Raw genomic sequence first — 20854 nt, forward strand, 5'->3', positions numbered from 1 at the left:
GGTGCATTCCTGCTAAACTGGTGTAACCACTAGACGGGTGTTATGGCGAGCGGTGCCAAAATCTCTCTCCGCGTACACTGTGTATTAAGGTAGGCTTACAATGCTCCTTTTGCTTCCAGGCTGTAAATGCGGCTCTTGCCTGTTGTGCCCCAGACTGCAGACTTGTAGTGGCCTTTTTGTCCTTTAAGGCTTAGTTCTTTGAGCCTATGTTAGAGGTGTACAAAAAATCCTGTAAAGTAAGAATGCTTTCAGGAATAGAAAGGTTCATAGTCTGTTTGTTAAACAATGAAATGCTAAAGAAATGTAATTCCCACCAATATTTGTTGTGAGCTTTGCCCTTTCCCCTCCATCAATTCTTCTCGGTACTTACAGTTTTTGGCAGAACTGGGCAGGGAGGTTAGAAATAGGGATACAGTCCTGGTCCTACTTATGCGAAGTCAGGGTCCCAACCCTTGGCTAATGGGCAAGGAGGCTGTTCCCGCCATCTTCTGTGGATGTCGGCTTGCTCCAATCCTTCTGTCTTTGTGTCATCCCAGACAGACTGGATGATGATGGAATCAGGGCTATGAGTGTGGCGGCCATATCCTCACATACAGGACTCTTCCTTTAAATGGCAAAGGTCTCACCAAGTATTAACCCTTCTATTTCTTGAAGGCAATCTAACTTTGCAGCGTTTTCCCCAGTTGCACAGTACTTTGTTGGGGGAATACTTCTGATGTATATGTCTGTGTATAAAAAGGTGTGAACAGACTGCGATTGATATCACTGCATCACCTTTACAGAGGCCCTGAGTTGTCCAGAGGTGGAAAGTCACAGCGAGGAGCCAGAGGATGGAAAAAGCCACCTCAAAATCAGACGCAGGTTCTGCTATGTGAACAGGCCCTTAGATGGGTTTGAAAAATGAGGCCCAAGAGTGCGGCGGACGCAGCGGAGCCTCATAGGACATGAATAATATTTGGGCAGATGTCTAGTATATTAGGTCCTGTGGAGCCTGTTGTTCTATTCCCGTGTAGCCGGATATTTGCCCATTATTTCAGCGCACAGTATTGTCATATGCATTAATGTTCTTCTTGTAAAACCTAGTAGACATTTATCTTCGGTCGCCATAGCAACTCGGGGCCTTGGTTTTTCCTAGAATTATGAGTATATGGTGTACTGCAGATGTTTGTATCCCAAAAATTCAGTCCAACAAAAGCAGATTCAAGTTTGTAGAAGCGATTTATATCTCTAAGTGGAGAGCAGCGAAACCTGACCCATGGCTCATGTGGTAGATTATATTTTAGGTAGCAAAAATGTATTTCATGTTTATTACCTTTCCTTTCTTTTCACGCTAAACTCTGTAGAACGATGAATTATCACTTATGATCTGTTACATGGCAAAGTCATTTCCAGCTGTACCCAAAACGTACGCTGTTACCCTGTATTTCCTTATCCCCGTATCTGTGTGGTTCCAATTTACATATTTACATACTGGGGGGGGAGGAAGGGTGAAATATTGAAGCAGGGCAGGTAACTTTCCCCTTGGAGTCTGACGCTAGGTTCACACCTGCGTTCGGCACTCCGTTCTGTGGTTTGGATAGAAACCACAGACCGGGTCCGGCCGTGAGCGTTTTATGCTCTCCGCCGCGAAACCGTGTTTTTTTGTGTTTTTTTTTTTTTAATCCGGACACAGACTCTTTCTCACCCATTCAAATGAATGGGTGAGAGACTCCTGCAGGTTTCCATCTCCTGCCTCTGTTTTGTGCAGGAAACGGAAACCTGCAGAACGGAGACCGGGCGCAGATGTGAACGAGCCCTTTTCTTTTTGTGTTTACATACAGTTAAGATCTTCTTGAACATAAATGGTCCACATAGTGGTGTATTTAGCTCTACTATTAGGCCCTGTTTACACAGGGCAGTTTGGCAATGCAGTGGGGGATTTTTTTTTATATGGTTACTCCACTATTGTGAAGTAAAATAATTGCAAATTGACACAACATTCGGCATCATTTAGGCCACAAAAGTGGTGTTAGGCCAGGTTCACACGGGGCTTTTTGGTCCGGAACCTGAGGCGGAGGATGCCTCAGGTTCTGCACCAAAAAACAGGTAGCCGCGACATAATGCCATTGAACTGAAGAATGAGCATGTCTCTTCTTTTTTCCAGGAGCCAGAAGAAACTGCTCCCAAAAAAAAGAACTGACCAGCTCCCATTGATTTCAATGGGAGCCGTCTTTTTGGTCAGGATTTTGAGGCAGATACGGCTTCAAAATCCTGACCAAAAAACCCAGTGTGAACTTGCCCTTAAAAGCAGGAACTCCAGCCAAGGCACAAGGATACTGGGTGTATGTTCTTAAGCCATGATCATATACAGTTATCATATTTTCTCTCTCTCTCGTTCTCTCTCTCTCGTTCTCTCTCTCTCGTTCTCTCTCTCTCGTTCTCTCTCTCTCGTTCTCTCTCTCTCGTTCTCTCTCTCTCGTTCTCTCTCTCTCGTTCTCTCTCGTTCTCTCTCTCTCGTTCTCTCTCTCTCGTTCTCTCTCTCTCTCGTTCTCTCTCTCTCTCGTTCTCTCTCTCTCTCTCGTTCTCTCTCTCTCTCGTTCGTTCTCTCTCTCTCTCGTTCGTTCTCTCTCTCTCGTTCGTTCTCTCTCTCTCGTTCGTTCTCTCTCTCTCGTTCGTTCTCTCTCTCTCGTTCGTTCTCTCTCTCTCGTTCGTTCTCTCTCTCTCGTTCGTTCTCTCTCTCTCGTTCGTTCTCTCTCTCTCTCGTTCTCTCTCTCGTTCTCGTTTTCTCGTTCTCTCTCTCGTTCTCTCGTTCTCTCTCTCGTTCTCGTTCTCTCGTTCTCTCTCTCTCGTTCTCGTTCTCTCGTTCTCTCTCTCTCTCTCGTTCTCTCTCTCTCTCTCGTTCTCTCTCTCTCTCGTTCTCTCTCTCTCTCGTTCTCTCTCTCTCGTTCTCTCTCTCTCTCGTTCTCTCTCTCTCTCGTTCTCTCTCTCTCGTTCTCTCTCTCTCGTTCTCTCTCTCTCGTTCTCTCTCTCTCGTTCTCTCTCTCTCTCTCGTTCTCTCTCTCTCTCTCGTTCTCTCTCTCTCTCTCTCTCGTTCTCTCTCTCTCTCGTTCTCTCTCTCTCTCTCGTTCTCTCTCTCTCTCGTTCTCTCTCTCGTTCTCTCTCTCTCTCTCTCGTTCTCTCTCTCGTTCTCTCTCTCTCTCTCTCGTTCTCTCTCTCTCTCTCGTTCTCTCTCTCTCTCTCGTTCTCTCTCTCTCTCTCTCGTTCTCTCTCTCTCTCTCTCGTTCTCTCTCTCTCTCTCGTTCTCTCTCTCTCTCTCGTTCTCTCTCTCTCTCTCGTTCTCTCTCTCTCTCTCGTTCTCTCTCTCCCTCTCTCTCGTTCTCTCTCTCTCTCGTTCTCTCTCTCTCTCGTTCTCTCTCTCTCTCTCTCTCGTTCTCTCTCTCTCTCGTTCTCTCTCTCTCTCTCGTTCTCTCTCTCTCTCTCGTTCTCTCTCTCTCTCTCGTTTTCTCTCTCTCTCTCTCTCTCGTTCTCTCTCTCTCTCGTTCTCTCGTTCTCTCTCGTTCTCTCTCTCTCTCGTTCTCTCTCTCGTTCTCTCTCTCTCTCTCTCGTTCTCTCTCTCTCTCTCGTTCTCTCTCTCTCTCTCTCGTTCTCTCTCTCCCTCTCTCTCGTTCTCTCTCTCTCTCTCTCTCTCTCTCTCGTTCTCTCTCTCTCTCTCGTTCTCTCTCTCTCTCTCTCTCGTTCTCTCTCTCTCTCGTTCTCTCTCTCTCTCTCGTTCTCTCTCTCTCTCTCGTTCTCTCTCTCTCTCTCGTTCTCTCTCTCTCTCGTTCTCTCTCTCGTTCTCTCTCTCTCTCTCTCGTTCTCTCTCTCTCTCGTTCTCTCTCTCTCTCTCGTTCTCTCTCTCTCTCGTTCTCTCTCTCTCGTTCTCTCTCTCTCGTTCTCTCTCTCTCTCGTTCGTTCTCTCTCTCTCGTTCTCTCTCTCTCTCTCGTTCGTTCTCTCTCTCTCGTTCGTTCTCTCTCTCTCGTTCGTTCTCTCTCTCTCTCGTTCGTTCTCTCTCTCTCGTTCGTTCTCTCTCTCTCGTTCGTTCTCTCTCTCTCGTTCGTTCTCTCTCTCTCGTTCGTTCTCTCTCTCTCGTTCGTTCTCTCTCTCGTTCTCGTTTTCTCGTTCTCTCTCTCGTTCTCTCGTTCTCTCTCTCGTTCTCGTTCTCTCGTTCTCTCTCTCTCTCGTTCTCTCTCTCTCTCGTTCTCTCTCTCTCTCGTTCTCTCTCTCTCTCGTTCTCTCTCTCTCTCTCGTTCTCTCTCTCTCTCTCTCGTTCTCTCTCTCGTTCTCGTTTTCTCGTTCTCTCTCTCGTTCTCTCGTTCTCTCTCTCGTTCTCGTTCTCTCGTTCTCTCTCTCTCTCGTTCTCTCTCTCTCTCGTTCTCTCTCTCTCTCGTTCTCTCTCTCTCTCGTTCTCTCTCTCTCTCGTTCTCTCTCTCTCTCGTTCTCTCTCTCTCGTTCTCTCTCTCTCTCTCGTTCTCTCTCTCTCTCTCTCTCTCTCTCGTTCTCTCTCTCTCTCTCTCGTTCTCTCTCTCTCTCTCTCGTTCTCTCTCTCTCTCGTTCTCTCTCTCTCTCGTTCTCTCTCTCTCTCGTTCTCTCTCTCGTGTTCTCTCTCTCTCTCGTTCTCTCTCTCTCTCTCTCGTTCTCTCTCTCTCTCTCTCGTTCTCTCTCTCTCTCGTTCTCTCTCTCTCTCTCTCTCGTTCTCTCTCTCTCTCTCTCGTTCTCTCTCTCTCTCTCTCTCTCTCGTTCTCTCTCGTTCTCTCTCGTTCTCTCTCGTTCTCTCTCGTTCTCTCTCGTTCTCTCTCGTTCTCTCTCGTTCTCTCTCGTTCTCTCTCTCTCGTTCTCTCTCGTTCTCTCTCTCTCGTTCTCTCTCGTTCTCTCTCTCTCGTTCTCTCCCAGTAAAGTGCTTTAGCCTTAAATATCAAGGTAAACAAATGCACCAGATGACTAGTGTAATGTGTCTTTATTAGGCTTCATGTCTTATCTCAGCTGCAAAGCATTTACACATTTATTGTCATAGTTATTGTGGTGTTCTTAAAGGGGTTGTACAGGAGTACAGGTACATATCTGCTTTGTTGAACAACGCCACACCTATTCCTGGACTGGGTCTGGTGTTGCAGTTCAGATCCTCTTAAGTGAATGGTGCTGATCCGCAATACCCCACACAGTCTATGGGCATATGCGGCATCGCATTTCTCAGGGCTGTGTAGTTCATCTTTAAAATGAATCTAAGATCATCTTGATGGCATTAATGGCTTCTGAGAAATTGGCATTAATAGTAAGGATGTACTACGTACACCCTCTGCTACTAAAATGCCACCCTGTCCAGATGTATAAATACAGGGGATGGGGGCAGACGTCATTTATGCTTTTTATCCCGGTAAATGACCTCACAACACGACCGCAGTGAAGGATTTTAGGTTCACATAACACTAAAGGACCTGTGATGACGTCATCACAGGTCCTTGAGCCATTCTCAGATAGGATCATGCTAGGGAGTGGGTGGAGCTACACTATTTTGTGGGTGGAGCTAAATAGGATGACTCTTGACAGTGTGAAAACCTGAAGAAAATGGAGTCTCATGGAAGATCAGGAGACTACAGCACATGCAGGTTGTGTGTGGGCAAAAGGACTATATCGGCTGTACAGTTTCAATGAGTACTACAAGGAATGTGTTGTTGTGCCTCTGATGGGGGAGGGTAGAGAACTGTTGCACATTTCAAGAACATCCGTTCAGCTCTTTGTAACACAGAAACTGCTCAGACAGTCACATAACAAAACCCCTGTAATCACAATTGCCCGATGTAACAGAGTTTAGGCAGCGCTATAGCACACCTGTATAGGCTCTCCATATGCAAACATGGACATACAGCTGGGTATCCTATACATATTAAGCGATGTAGAGCCGAGAAGCGGGAGCAGGCTGATCGAACTCTGGCACATTTCAGCAACATCCGTTCAGCCCTTTGTAACACAGAAGCTGCTCAAACACTGACATAAGAACACCCCTCTAATCCAAATGGCCTGATGTAGCAGAGCTTAGGCAGCTCTGTACTACAGCTGAGTATGCTCTCCATATGCAGAGATGTACATACAACTGACTCAGGAGCAGGCGGATCATCCACAACAGCAATTGGTTAAATATAAGCGGCTCAGCGACAACACCAACCCGCAGATGAAGTCACGGGCAGATGCTAGTGAACTATATAGGAAGTTCTTATACTTAAAATGCAGCAAATTCTGCAACAACAACAAAAAAAGAATCTGCGTTTCCACAACGTGGGGCCTTAATTTCAAGGAGGTTTCACATACATAGTTTTGTGGGGGAAAAAATGCTATTTTTGTGTCAATTTTTGATGCCATTTTATGAGCCAAAGCCAGAAGTAGATTCAGCAGATGTTGAACTTTCGATTCCTTCCACCTGATCCCCTTACAAAAACTGCAGTGATATTTTTCTAAAAACTCCAGTGTGTGAAACCAGCCTGAGGATTATATTTTGGAAATGTTTAACCCTGGTCATTGGGTGATGACAATTTTTTCAAGTTATTTTAGCTTAATTCTCGGTAACGGACGCCGATGCTTTATATGAGAACTTTAATCTAACACCTCAGGTCAGGTCCTGCCTGGTCCCGCATTCCCGCAGTATCAGCGCTCGGGTTCCTGGTTTTGCACAGTAATTGATTTCAATAAGTAAAGCGTCCTCGCCAGATCCTGTATTATTCCATCACGTTCACAATATGTGCTAAAAAGCTGCAAATTTTATTTCCCACCATTAACGCTTGGAGAACGTCCAACCCTTCATACAAGTAATGCTGACCTGAATGTACAAAGCAGATTTCCTGTGTATGGCAAAAAAGGACACAAGTTAATGACGTCTTTATGTTTAGAGGACTTTTTCTCTCTCCTTTTCTTTATATATAATCTACTTCTTACATAGTATGACGGCCAGAACATTATGCGCCAACCTCCAAATAAAGGCAGTCACCTGCACAGCAGCGCTACCAGGTTTTTGTTAAATCTCGTCCACTTGTATTATTACATTCGCAACAACTTAATCACTGGCGAGTCTGACTACGACTACATCTCATGTCGCTCCAGCCTGAATGATAGATTGGGGACGCACCATTGGAAACTCATCCAGACCAGCTGACCCCATCTAGGCTGAGAATAAATGCAGCGGTGGCCATCTCTGCTGATGTAGGGACCTCCATTCTCATGATCAGTGCTATGGTGAGATGGGAATACTCTTATATCTAGTGAGCCAGATCCCCATTGAATAGGTGAAAGCATAGCCTAATAATATGCCATTACTTCCTATAGTGGAAAGTCCCTTTTATGTAAATAGATACACAGCACAGAGCATTTCAGGTTTGTTTTTGGTTTTTAAGAACGCCTGTAGATAGAAACCCAGTGTAACTAAATAATCCTATCTGCAGCGTTGTCCTAGCAAAGCCAAATGGAGCCTATCCCCAGACCCCCTGTTTCACAATGGAAGGGGAGGAACAAGCTCCCAATTATCGGTTCCCATTTTTGGTGTCTAGTGGAGTAACAGTACAAAATAGGGGGCCCCATTTTGTTCTGTCCCCCCCCTCCCCCCATTCTCCTTGTCCAAGCGTCATAGGAGTTACCAAAACTGATGTTCTAGATTAGTCGTCTCCAACCTGCAATTCTCTGGGTGTTGCGAGACTACAACTCCCAGCCTGCCCTGACAGCTCAGTACTGGGAGTTTTAGTTTGACCACAGCTGGAGAGCCACAACTTGAGGACCCCTATTGTCAGACTGTCTAAAAATCCTCCTCGGCAGCTTGCGTTTGCAGCCATTGGGACTGCTGCGGTTGTCTGGGGTGCCCTTTGCTGTAGTCAGACATTAATTTATGTGCATATTTCATGGCTGCGTGAGTTGTGGTTTTATATCCCGGTCTGCAGGCACAGCACCTAAGAGCCGGGGATGTGCAATTTCCGGCGCCTGGAGTCTTGTTGTTTTCATCCTTTCTTTGTGTCCTTGCTCCCGCATGAAATTTTTTTTCCACTTCCTTTGCACTCTCCTGCCAGCCACGTGGCTGCAAACCCTTACATGACCTCATGTGCTGGATTTCCTGCCATACATAAGACTTGGGCTTTTTTGTCTCGGGGCTTTTAAGCCGGGTTGAGAACATGCTGTTATCACATGTTAACCGGCGTGCCTCTGCTCCATTGTACCCACAATGATTTTTGCTTTGTGGGGCTATTTGTAAAATCCATACGTATAATATAGAAGAAAACAATGGAAAGTATAAATCCGTTTACGGCAGTCTCTAAAATCTTGCTAATGCGTTTCTGACTTATAGTGAATGTCTTCTCTTGAATACCGTTTTGTCCAAAATTCTCTACTAAATTTCTTAATGTATCTTTGTTAGTCCGAGCTTTGTTTTTCTAAAACAGAGTTCCAAACCCTCTGCATAAACATGTTAAACAGATCTAGCTGCTTAGAGCCGCCACTAGAGGGAGTTGATGAGCTTACTGCATACTGTTTGAACTCAATAATAAAACTGTATGCAGTAAGCTCCCCCTAGGGGCAGCTGCAGGTATAGTACAAGTACTGTCTAACTTGGTGAGATTCATTTTAAAAATATCTGTGAGGGTCACCCATAAGTTTCAGTTCAAAGTGCTATTCTTATACTCTGAGGTCTCTTCAGTATAATAAGCGGAGGTCCAGGGGTGATGCAGTGGGGAAAAAAAACAAAACAAAAAAACAAATACTCACTTCTCCTGTTCATCCAGTCTTCAGCCTTAGGTTGTTGCATCTCTTCTGGCGTCTTTTCCAACGTCACCTGTTCCAGGGCCACCCCTGAGGTTTGTCATTGAGCCTCAGCAGTCATGCAGGGTGCACAGATGTCATGGTGCTGGGTAAAGTGTTATGACCTCTGCATGCCGCACGTGACCACTGAGGCCCAATCACAGGCTTCAGAGATAAGGGGGGGCAGGAATGGCATCAGAAAAAAAATGCCAGAAGAGCTGATAGGTGAAGACTGGACAACCAGCTGACCACACGTCACCTGGACCTCTTATTATATTCTGTGGTCTAAAGAGATCAGTATCAACTTAGAAGTGTGGGGAATCCCTTTTAAAGGAATTATCCAGGATTAGAAAATATGGCTGCTTTTCTTTTTTAGGAAGTGACTTCCAATCTGCTGGTCACGTGGCTGTGAAATAGCTCAGGCCCATTCAGCTGAACGGGACTGAGTGGCAAGCAGGGCCATATGACAAACAGTTGTGGTGCCACGTCCTGAGAAGAAGAAAGCAGTCATGTTTTCTAATCCCGTATAACTCTTTTTAAAGGGGTGGTCTATGAAGTTTAGAGTCATTGATGGTGAATCTGGGGGGCCTCTTCCTGACTCCCCTGGTCATCCCTCCCCCTCCCTCCTTCCCCCGATTGCACAGGTAATTGCTTATGCAATGGGGAATGGCATAGTCATGATCCAAGGGTTGGAGCACTGCTTCCGATTACCTGACCCTGATGAGGTCAGAAACCCCCAGGTCCATCAAGAGTCTGCCAGAACAGGTAAGTGAATCTAAACTCCCAAACAACCTCTTATGTCTGATTTAAGAACATCATGGAGACAGGCCCTCCCCTGAGTCAGAATGGGAAGTCACTCTGGTGCACCCATCCACCTGTCCGTCCGTGTCCTACATGTTTGACCACCCTTTTGTCTAGTTGATAACCAGAGAATAGAGAAGCCCGTAGTATGATGGTACAATGGCCGTCGCTTTACAGGGGACAAAGAAGCCGGTGGTGGTCATATATAAAGTCTAGTATGAAGATAAAAGCCATAATCCAGTCATCAGTACTGGGGAGTGGGAGGCATCGTCCCCCGTGAGACACAAGAGGCACAAGTGCTCTTCAGTAGAATAATAAGTGACACAGCCTGATCTTCTCAAGGTTTACGTGATCCGGCGAGGGTACCAGCTGCTGATGGTGCCCGTTACCAGGCAACTGCTTAAACATATAAAGGGGCTGCCAACACACAGACCACTCGCAAAAATGAGTTATTAGGAAGTGTGAAGGATTCCACAATAAGTAATTACAGAGAGCTGGATATCTGATGGATGCAACGTGCGCCCGTCTCAGCAACCCCGGAGCCAGACTACTTAAAGGGGACCACTCCTGGCATGTCTGCAGCAAATACATGTATTCCTTATAAAGTAACAATTGTGTAGCATGTTTTCTTATAACTCTACATTGTCCCGTTCCTCGGTTATCCTTCCTCGAAAAAAAACACGTTATATCTGGGTGTTACCAGTTGGGGGCGTGCCCCTGCACCGTCTAACTCTGTCCAATCAGTACTGATTACATCAGACACGCCCCTTTCACAAGTGGAATGATAACATCCAGTTGCCAATTTATTCATGAACTTCCAGGAGGAATAACAGAAGAATGACACGGCACAGAGTAATATGAAAGCAATTGGCGTTTCAAGGAGAATGCAAGTATTTACTAAAACTATTAAATCAGGAATGGCAAAAGGCTCACTTTAAGACCTTGCACTAGGAGAATGAATGTTAGAAGGAAACCTTGTTGGCGGGTATCTCTTCAGCCGGGGTTGTAGACTTCATCCTTGTGCTGCGGCGATCTCCGTTGTCTGGAGCACTTAAGAGAATGTCTGCAACTAATACATTGCCTCGAGAGTTCTACAAGTAGGAGCCTCTTCATGTCTCTTAAGTCTAAAGGTGTTTGTGCCCTATTATACTTGCCCCGACTATAAAGCCCCGCACCACACACATACAGCCACGCTTAATGGGGATGTGGCTAGAAAATGCCTGAGAATTTTTTTTTATAAAAGGGGCTCTTTCATTGGGAAAAGTCATTTTTAACTAAGCACATACATGCAAAGGCTTTAGAAAGACTATTCCACACCTACCTTTAGTATGTAAATTGACTCAGTGGTTTTTGATTGAGCCCGTTTTTATTCATATGCTAATTAGCTTCCAGCCAGCACAGGAAGTTCCCCGCAGCCTCCTCCCTGCTATTATCCCCTATGTATGTGTGCAAGTAGGAAGTCATCAGCAGCCTGTGCTGTATACACCCATAGGAAACAATAGCAAAGAGGGTGCACAGTGGTGCACCAAGGGTCTAATTAGCATGTGAATAAAAACGGACTTATTCGAAAACCACTGAGGCAATTTACATACTAAAGGTAGATGTGAAATTGACTTTCTAAAGGCTATGCAATTATGTGATTAGTTAAAAATGACATTTTTATAGTGTCCTTGCTAACCACACTTATCTCCTGGTTCTTTAATCACCTCCGTCAACACATTTAACTCCCTTCAGTTGGAGTTGCTTCCTTTGGAATTTTTTTTTCTAGCCCCTACTGTTCCTGAGCAATTGCTACTTTCAGCATCAATATGCTGAGCAGGGTCCCTACTGTCTGGTGCTTGGTCCCTGTCATCTACTCCTGCTTAGGACTGCCCACCTGACAGTAGGGAGCCTACTTGGCATATTAGGTGCTAAAAATAACAACACCGATTTCTCAGGAATGGAGGGGGCTAGAGAAAATAAAATTTCCAACGGCCTCAGAATCAGTGGTTCGGCGCCAATTGTAGGATACATATATGCTGCTGGAGGGGCAGTTACTATCAGCATGATTTTTTGTTAAAGTGCAATCCTACTTTTAAAAGAGTCAACTTTTAGGCTGAAGCCCCACATTGCGGAAATGCAGCTGATTTTGTTGCGTTTTTTTGGGCCAAACCTAGGAGTGGCTAAAAAAGGAATGGGAAATATATAGGAAACGCCTATACTTCTACCATCTGCTCAATCCAGTCCTGACTTTGGCTCAAAAAAATGCAACAACATCTGCAACAAAAAAAGCTGCGTTTCTGTAACGTGGGGCCTCAGCCTTAATCTGTAAGCAGAGCTGCTCGGCGCTTGGGGCGTGGCCGTGTCTACTACAGCACCTGTTTTCACTTGGGGTTGCCGCACATCAGGACCTGTTAATGTTTGTTAGAACGAGGTGTTAGGTGGTGACCACACTCGGTCTATCACAGATGAAAGGATGTCGCACTGCTGGAGATCAGCTAACATTTTTAGGAAACTCTGTATGATTTCCCCTACAGCACCCCCACAGGTGAAATCAAGTATTACACAGTTGTCATTGAAATCAATGGGGGAACATGTGTAATGCATGGAAGTAATGGATGATATTTAGTTCTGTGTCTTCTAATAAATGAATAGGACCCCTCCCCACCTTCTCAGACACACACCTGCCAAGGCTCATACCGGACATCAATATATAGATTTCCTTAACACTTAATGGTACTCTCCAAGCAGGCTATTGTGAGGAGGGGTTAATGCGTACAGTACAGGGTTAAAGCAGCCGCTTCTATGAGCGGGCACTGACAATAAAGTGGCTGCATTGGTTAGACTGACTGTATTGATCAGACTGACAGCGCACCTTTTGATGTTTACTGCATAGCCTGTACTAATGCTGCTTGTGCTCTTAAAGGGACACAATCGATAAAGGAAAGCAAAATCTATATGGTTGGAAATGTCATGTCTTTATGATCAATGGGGATTTGGCCACTCATCCAGAGATATACTGGCCATAGTGCTAAAATAGATCTGGGTGGTTGAGATGTGAGTTTTCAAGCAAAGACAGTAAAGGTGGTGCAGCTCTAAACTTGCACGTCTTCCTCTCCATTTTTGGGATTGTTGGGGGTTGGACGACCGATCGTACGGCTGACATATAAACTAAATACCGTACAATTCTCCAGTATATATCATTAACCTTCTGATCGGTCGAGGTCCTACTCCCAACAATCCTATGACTGGGAAACTTACCGGTAATACTGCATTCCCTTTACTATTTGGTTTTGCAAAGGACGTAAGCAGCACACTAAGAAGACTTAAAGGGATATTCCCATCCTGTAAACTAAAGTCGTATCTCTAGGGTTAGACAGGAAAATCTTTTCTTACTTTTTTTTTTTTTTTTTTTTTTTTTTTTTTTTTTAAATCTAAAGCAGCACTAAATTTGCACATCTTCCCCCTCTATTTTTAGGATTGTTGGGGGTAGCGCCCCAGCTGATTGTAAAGTTCTAACATATCCTAAATGTAATCCTTCAGTTTATAAATTGAGAATGCCCCTTTAAGTGTTCTTGGAGTGTTGTGTCTGTGAAAGGAAAAAAGGTAAAGGGGGTGCAGGCATGTCTTCCCCTCTATTTTTGGAATAGTTGTGGGTAAGCCCCCTACCAATCATAAACATATGGCATACCCTAGACATGTCTTTCAGCTTATAAGGTGGGAATACTCCTTTAAGTGTGGTTAAAGGGAAAACATTCTGCGTGACTGAGTGACAGAATTGCAGCCCTGTGAGAGTTAATATGGCTGTCGGACAGCTGCTTCCAATCGCTGGAGGGAGAGGTCTGGAACACAATTTGGCAGAATTGCACATACATACAACATAGAAGGATACGGGAGAACAGTCAGGTCTTTTTTTGGCTAGAGGAACATCCTAATCTGGCCGGACAGATCGCCTCAGCACAAGATCCTTTTCTGCCGCACTTTTTCCATGAGGTTTCTTCTGCTTGGGAGATCTGTAAATGTTTATTAGTTCCAGACATTGAAGAATTCTTTGCAATAAGTTGAAATCCCCAGAGCCCTGCGGGAGGCGCCAGTGTGATAGAAGAATGAGACAGAAAACACTGAAACCCCTGAAAAACCAGCCACAGATTATTATTGTAATTCCAACGTAGGTATATGAATGCTATTACATTAATGGGGTCAGAGTGGTGACCCCCGATGCTTTCTAATCCACCCCATACAAAATCTAGGCCAGACGTGGATTAGAGAGGGCTGTGGTCCCAGGTAGGTGACGTTTGTATAAAGGGTCTATGGAGTGGTATACCTGGATGCTAAGAGGTTAAGGCTTGTTCCCTAGCTGTTGATTTGGTAAGAATCCTATGCTCTTTGCAGATTTTCTGGAGTGCCAAGGAGTGAGTCACCGGCTCTAGCGTTTATTTATATCGTGCTGAGCATACCGCTGCCATTTCCTGAATTTCTGCCAGGGATGCACACACAGCTTGCTGGCCTGTGGTGTACGGTGCGATGTATATTAACAGCCCCATACGTGGACCCTTAGTAATGTCCTAATGTAATAGAGATGTATATCCCTATACTGTGGCCACATCTATATTCTGAATTTTAGATCTGTTATGGCATGGACTACCGGAAGGTAAAGTTCAGTTCTCCTCCATATTGAGCAGAATCAGGGCAGAAATTGGTTGGCATTACTAATAGATCACTGCATGCAACATCCACCCTGACACAGCCTGCCCAGGACTGAAGACTCTCCTATGATGGGTGGGGGTTCTAGGTGATGGACCACATCTAGTCTTATAATGAGGACCAGTCCTAAGGATCGATTATGAATATTTAAAGGGGGTTTTCTAGGACTTCGATATCGAGTTCCGCTTCCTCTTCTCAGGACAGTGACATTATATCTATTGATCTATTGGTCATATGTCCTATTCAATTGAATGGGACTGACCTGCGATACCAAACACAGCCACTATACATAGTATGGTGAGATACTTGGTAAGTAGTGAAGAGGACACAACAATCCATATCATAATCCCAGACTGAGGTGTAACTTGAATCTACTGGGCCCCAGTGTACAATTTATAATTGGGCTCCTTCCTACCTTGTGCCATTTAGAATAGTAAACGTCAGGGTCCAGGGCTTCCACTATGTCCCAAACTCCAGACTATACCATTAACTGAGAATTGGGGTACATGAAAATGAGTTTTAGAAACTGCACAACACCTTTAAGAGACCCTATGTCCTTAAGGAGCTTGGACAGTATGGGACAAAGAATCGTTCTGTCAAAAAACAGAACCACAGCTGAATTTTGGTCCAGTACCAGACACATCCTGAAGCTAGGTGTTGTGCCGTTTTGGGAGGTAAAGGAAGGTTTGTCAGAATATTTTACTTTAATAAATATGCTGCCAGCATTATATTGTTCAAGGGCTTGATAGGTCAGGGCATGAGTATCTAGTTCTGTGGCCCTGCTTATATCAGGTGTATTCCGCATTGAGCAGATGGTGGCGCTGTCAGGGTGCTGCTGTAATTAGCAAAACTTCACTGAACATTGTCTTCTTCCATCCGTTTTACCTGCACCCTGCCTGTCAGTGGCAGATGGCCGGGGCACAAGGTGCACGGGCAGCTTGTGGTCTGTACCTTACGTGATCCTGCAGCCTGCGTGTGAGCTGGCAAAATGTACATCTGCCAGGCAGTTCAGTGCCAGCCTGTCTGCCCTAAAGCTTGGGAGGTTGCCACAGGCCAGAAGCACAATTCCTTGAGGAAAGTTGCAAGTATATCTCTGGTGTTACATAATAGAGCCATCAATTTCTAATTACTTCATGTTAAACTTCTGGCACACCGAGCCTCCGAGGGAGCGGAGAGGGAATTCGGATCCTTCTGCAGTATTTAACAGCCATGTTATGTGTGCTATTAAAGTAATGGGGGGCATTTAAAAAGACGCTTACAGTGCAGAAATGCAGCAGTGAAAGTGATCATCTTTGGTGCAAGTCCCCGCCGGGTCCCTGAGGCCCAAAAGCTCAGAACAGATTGCTAATCCGGAAGCCTGCAGGTGGTGGGGTGTAGGAGTTACTCCCATTCATTACTAACCCCAGACGTTGTATGGAGTGACCCCGAGATCCTCATGCTGCTTCACTTATTCTTTATGCAGCTTTCTTGGTCGAACATGACTGTCACAATCTCAGACCTTTACAGCAATAGTACTACTTAAGGGGAATCTGTCATCAGGGTGGAGCATATTAAACCAGCTGCACAGATGGGTCAGGCTCACCTGAATATAGCACCTTTTCCCCATGAATATTCATGACTCCGTTGGTGAGAAATTCATTTATTTCACCATATGCAAATGAGCACTGTTGAGCACCAAGGTTGGCTCCGTTGCGCCACACTGCTACATCCCACATTGCCAAGAACACCCTCCATCTCCCCTCCTTTTTTTTTTTTTTTTTTTTTTTTAAGTGAAAGGGCTAGGGAGCAAAGCTGAAATTTTGGCTGCCCCTATCACTCAAAGAAGCGAGGGGGGGGGGATGGAGGGGGTATCATTACTGTTCATTTTCATGGGGCCTGACCTATCTGTGTTGTTGGTTTACTATGCTTCACCTTGGTGACAGACTCCCTTTTTAATGTGGCATTTTGAGCCAAAACCAGAAATGGATTGAAATCTAAAGGGAAGAATATTGTACTCAAATGGTTACTCTGTGACTGTCCTATGTGAACTGACCTAAGGGGTTAATTTCACTAGGCAAATCCTCTTCCTATGGTATTAATAGAGGGCGTTTCCTAAGGTGTGGTATCAGTATCTAAACAGTGGTGGTCCAACATCCACCCTCAACCCTGCCTCAGATAGCTGCTGTTGTGTACAGGGATGGAAGCATCTCTGTTCTAGTAATAAAGTAGTGACAGAGCTACAGTACGTCAGTGCCACCACTATACCGTGGACAGAGCTGTAATACTTCAGTGCCACCACTATACCATGGACAGAACTGCAGTACCTTAGTGCCACCACTATACCGTGGACAGAGCTGTAATACTTCAGTGCCACCACTATACCATGGACAGAACTGCAGTACCTTAGTGCCACCACTATACCGTGGACAGAGCTGTAATACTTCATTGCCACCACTATACTGTGGACAGAGCTGTAATACTTCAGTGCCACCACTATACCATGGACAGAACTGCAGTACCTTAGTGCCACCACTATACCGTGGACAGAGCTGTAATACTTCAGTGCCACCACTATACCGTGGACAGAGCTGTAATACTTCAGTGCCACCACTATACCGTGGACAGAGCTGTAATACTTCAGTGCCACCACTATACCATGGACAGAACTGCAGTACCTTAGTGCCACCACTATACCGTGGACAGAGCTGTAATACTTCAGTGCCACCACTATACTGTGGACAGAGCTGTAATACCTCAGTGCCACCACTATACCATGGACAGAACTGCAGTATCTTAGTGCCACCACTATACCGTGGACAGAGCTGTAATACTTCAGTGCCACCACTATACTGTGGACAGAGCTGTAATACCTCAGTGCCACCACTATACCATGGACAGAACTGCAGTACCTTAGAGCCACCACTATACCGTGGACAGAGCTGTAATACCTCAGTGCCACCACTATACCATGGACAGAACTGCAGTACCTTAGAGCCACCACTATACTGTGGACAGAGCTGTAATACATCAGTGCCACCACTACACTGTGGACAGAGCTGTAATACTTCAGTGCCACCACTATACTGTGGACAGAGCTGCAGTACCTCAGTGCCACCATTATACCATGGACAGAGCTACTTCCTCTCTCCTATGACTTGGATAGAAGCAGAGCTACTTTCAGTCCTGTACACAGCAGTGACCTGGTGCTTGGGGCAGACAGATCAGCTGACTGGTGAAGGTTGTAGGTGCCAGACCCCCACTGATAGGTCATCAGTATAAAAAAAAAAACCCACTGGGGAGCATGGAAAAGCCCTTTAAACAAGACACACACACACACACACACACACACACACACACACACACACACACACACACACACACACGAGAGTCCTGCAAAGAATGCAAAGGAGTCATCAAAGATTGACAGCCACTTTAAGAAATGTTTCTAAATGTTCAATAGGAGGAGCTTTCTTCTCGTTCCAGTTGGCGAAGTGCATTGAATGGGATGTCTAATGTTAATGGAGGAGATCCTGGTTTCCTTTCAGTTTCCATATGTTTCAGACAAACCTTTGTATTATTTCATCGCTTACACAAAGTAATAGAACTCTTCCTGTCCAATTATTTCAGTCCAACGTGGCCAGATCACAGAGCAGTGTTTCACGCCAATATAAAGTGGGCATAGCCCATGTACCACCCACTTCCTAAAAGGGCCTCATGTAAGAACTATTCACCGATCAGCAGTACCACAACCTAAGCGTGGGTGCCCGCCATGACTCCGATTTTCATTGTACATGCATACTGTAGATGTTGGCATTGCTCGGAACGGGTCTGTATATCTCACAGTGCGAGATGTGGGGGCTCTGGACCAAGAAATGATCTTGTAATGAAATAATTTCTCCTCCCTGTGAAGCTGAATCTATTTGTGCTGATAATGTGGCGGGCTGTGTCTGCGGGGCTTGGCATGCTTTCTTATGAATGTCCTCTGCCCATGTGTAATTACAATTTCTTCTCTGTTTTTGAGCTTGGCAAAAATATCCGCCTGAAACAAAATAGACGGCACAATTCTTCATTCTTCAAGCCCTGTCCTGGACAACGCTCACGGGGGCGGAAATAGATCTCCTCTCGTAGGTTATTGGTGGTCTTTGTATTACAAGGGGCAAAATGATATCAAAAACGGACCGCCAACCTGCTGACACAGAGAGGAACTACAGCCGAGATCCTATGGTTTTTTTATTTTTTTTCCCACAGATTAAAGTTGTTTTCATGAGCTGCCCCAGGATTAAAGGCGTCCTGCAGGAATTGCATATTGATGACTGATCCTGATCGATGGGGGTCTTGCTCAAAGGAACCCCACAGATCAGCTCTGGCTGGCCTATGCAATGGCAAAAATTGCTCAGTGTTCAAGAGAATCTAAGTGATAGGACTGCGTTACTGAGCATGTGTGACCACCAATACTGGACACATTAGGTGGATGTCTTGAGAGGGAATGAAACAAACACTAGGGGGCACCATAGCAAGTATGAATGTAACCAAAATCTGTGTAGTACATGGATGTGCTGAGCCCTCCATTGTGACAGACTTTCTTTGTTTTTACTCTAGCTCTAACAAACAAGGATATTAAAAAAAAAAAATAAATTAAATTTCGGCAACTGACAGCCTCTTTGTTATTCTTACCCCTCTCATAAAGTGATGGCGTATCACTACACTATGGAGTCACTTAAAGCGATTCTAGGCGTTATCCCCTATCAGTAGGGAAGAGGTTGGACACAACCACACAAACCCCTACTAATCCTGAGAATAGGTGGTCCTATTCCTCTATCCTGATGGCGGGGCAGGCCGAGCATGTGCCTTGTACTATTGGAGTGCTTGAAATAGCCAAGTGTTAAATTTGGCAATCTCAGCTACTCCCATACCTATATTGGTCCCGTATGTGAATGGCGCAACCACAAGTGCACAGGGAGCCACCTCCATTCATTTCATAATTGACCCTTTGCTCTTGCAATGGAGGGGTTGCTAGTGGTTAGCTCCTTGCCACTAAGTACTTTAGGATATATATATTATTTATACACACACACACACATATATATATTTGGACCTCTGTTACATTGAAGTCTAGTTGCATTGTTTGGGGTTTGTGTAGTGTACGGTGGTCGGCAGTCCCAGCTGAGATCCATGCTTCCTTCCTTCCTTCTCCCTGGCGGCTGCCATCCTGCGCTGCCCCCTCCTCCTGTACTGAGTGGTGTAGTTATGAATATTTATGGCTGTTATCATGCTGCAGGAGTAGGAGTTACTTGCCTGTCCTAACGCCCACACCTCTTCTCTGGGCACAGAGCTCTGTATGAATACATCTCTATAGACAATCATTTACTCTACAGATCTCCCTCATGCATGAACTTCATCTCCATTCATGGTGGGCATCCAGGGTCCTAATAGATGACCACATACCCATGTCACATGTTTGTCTCGCAGCAAGGTCACATCTGAAATGGAGATTGGCAGCATCGGTCGGTTCTATGGCAATATTCCCTGGAGGAATTGGCAGGCGATAAGACTCGGGACGAGGGTGGGATGCGTAAACAGGAGTTTCATTGCTACTGTCAACATGATACGTCAGTAGAGCTGGCTGTGCAACCAAATGATGAAAATAGCGGGATGCCTGGGCTTATCCAATACATGGCGCACTGTGCAGCATGTCCCGTAACCTATGGCATCCAATCTGATTGGGTTGGTGTGATATCTCCTTGATCACCAGTATATCCGCTACTCTAATTCCCATTTTTGTACCTGCTTTCCAAGCAAACGTGCCTAAATTATTCAGTGATATACGGTATGTCCTAATCCACGAGTCGCTACAGATTTATTTAGGAGTCAGAAGATGACCTTACACCTTTAAGGTTCAAACAACAGCTGTTCCTTGCAATCTCCCATACACATGCATACTTGGTCCTGCAATGTGAGCATATTTTTTCAATAGGGAGCGGGAATTAAGCTGCTGTCAGGCACCTTTGACGACAGTTCATAAGGATCAAAAAGATCAGACATGATACAATCCTGAGGGGACGGATTGCCCCCAACCAAGGATCATAAAGGGTTGTCCATGAAGCCTATTCTGGGCTGTCTCCGACTCCGGTCATGTGATCAGAACCAGAATCTGCTGACCCCTGGGTTGCTCCACCCTCCTCACCTGTTTCACAGGTATTTACCGGGGCTTTTTACCTGACTTTACTCTCGTCTGGTGGCCGGTTCCTGGTTCTGATCATATGACCCAGGGTCAGAATCAGCCCAGAAGCCTGAGATTTGAGATTTTAAGGTAAATTTCAATTCTACAGAAAAGCCCTTTAATTATTGTGGGGGGAGAGGCGAGAACTTTTTTGAGATTTGCCCACATTATCTGGTTCCTGCCCTTACCTCATACCCATAAGATGGTCCTCTGGTCTTGCTGAAATCGGTGGGATGTTCCAGCAATAATCCCATGTGTATGACCATCTTAAAGGGAATCTGTCACATGGCAGATACAGGGTCATCTACAACCTGTCACCTACATTTTGGACACTAAATCGCCGATGTGGCCACTAATGGTATAATCTGTATCTGACGGGCTCCCTT

The 20854-nt window shown here is 45.4% G+C and overlaps 1 protein-coding gene across 2 annotated transcripts in view; it reads left to right on the forward strand.

Annotated features, from left to right (window-relative positions):
- Positions 1–20854, forward strand: part of LOC142184646 (IQ motif and SEC7 domain-containing protein 2-like) — a 147421-nt gene that overhangs the window by 28719 nt on the left and 97848 nt on the right. The gene's annotated exons all lie outside the window — the stretch shown is intronic.

Source organism: Leptodactylus fuscus, chromosome 11, assembly GCF_031893055.1.
Source record: "Leptodactylus fuscus isolate aLepFus1 chromosome 11, aLepFus1.hap2, whole genome shotgun sequence".
NCBI classification, from domain to species: domain Eukaryota; kingdom Metazoa; phylum Chordata; class Amphibia; order Anura; family Leptodactylidae; genus Leptodactylus; species Leptodactylus fuscus.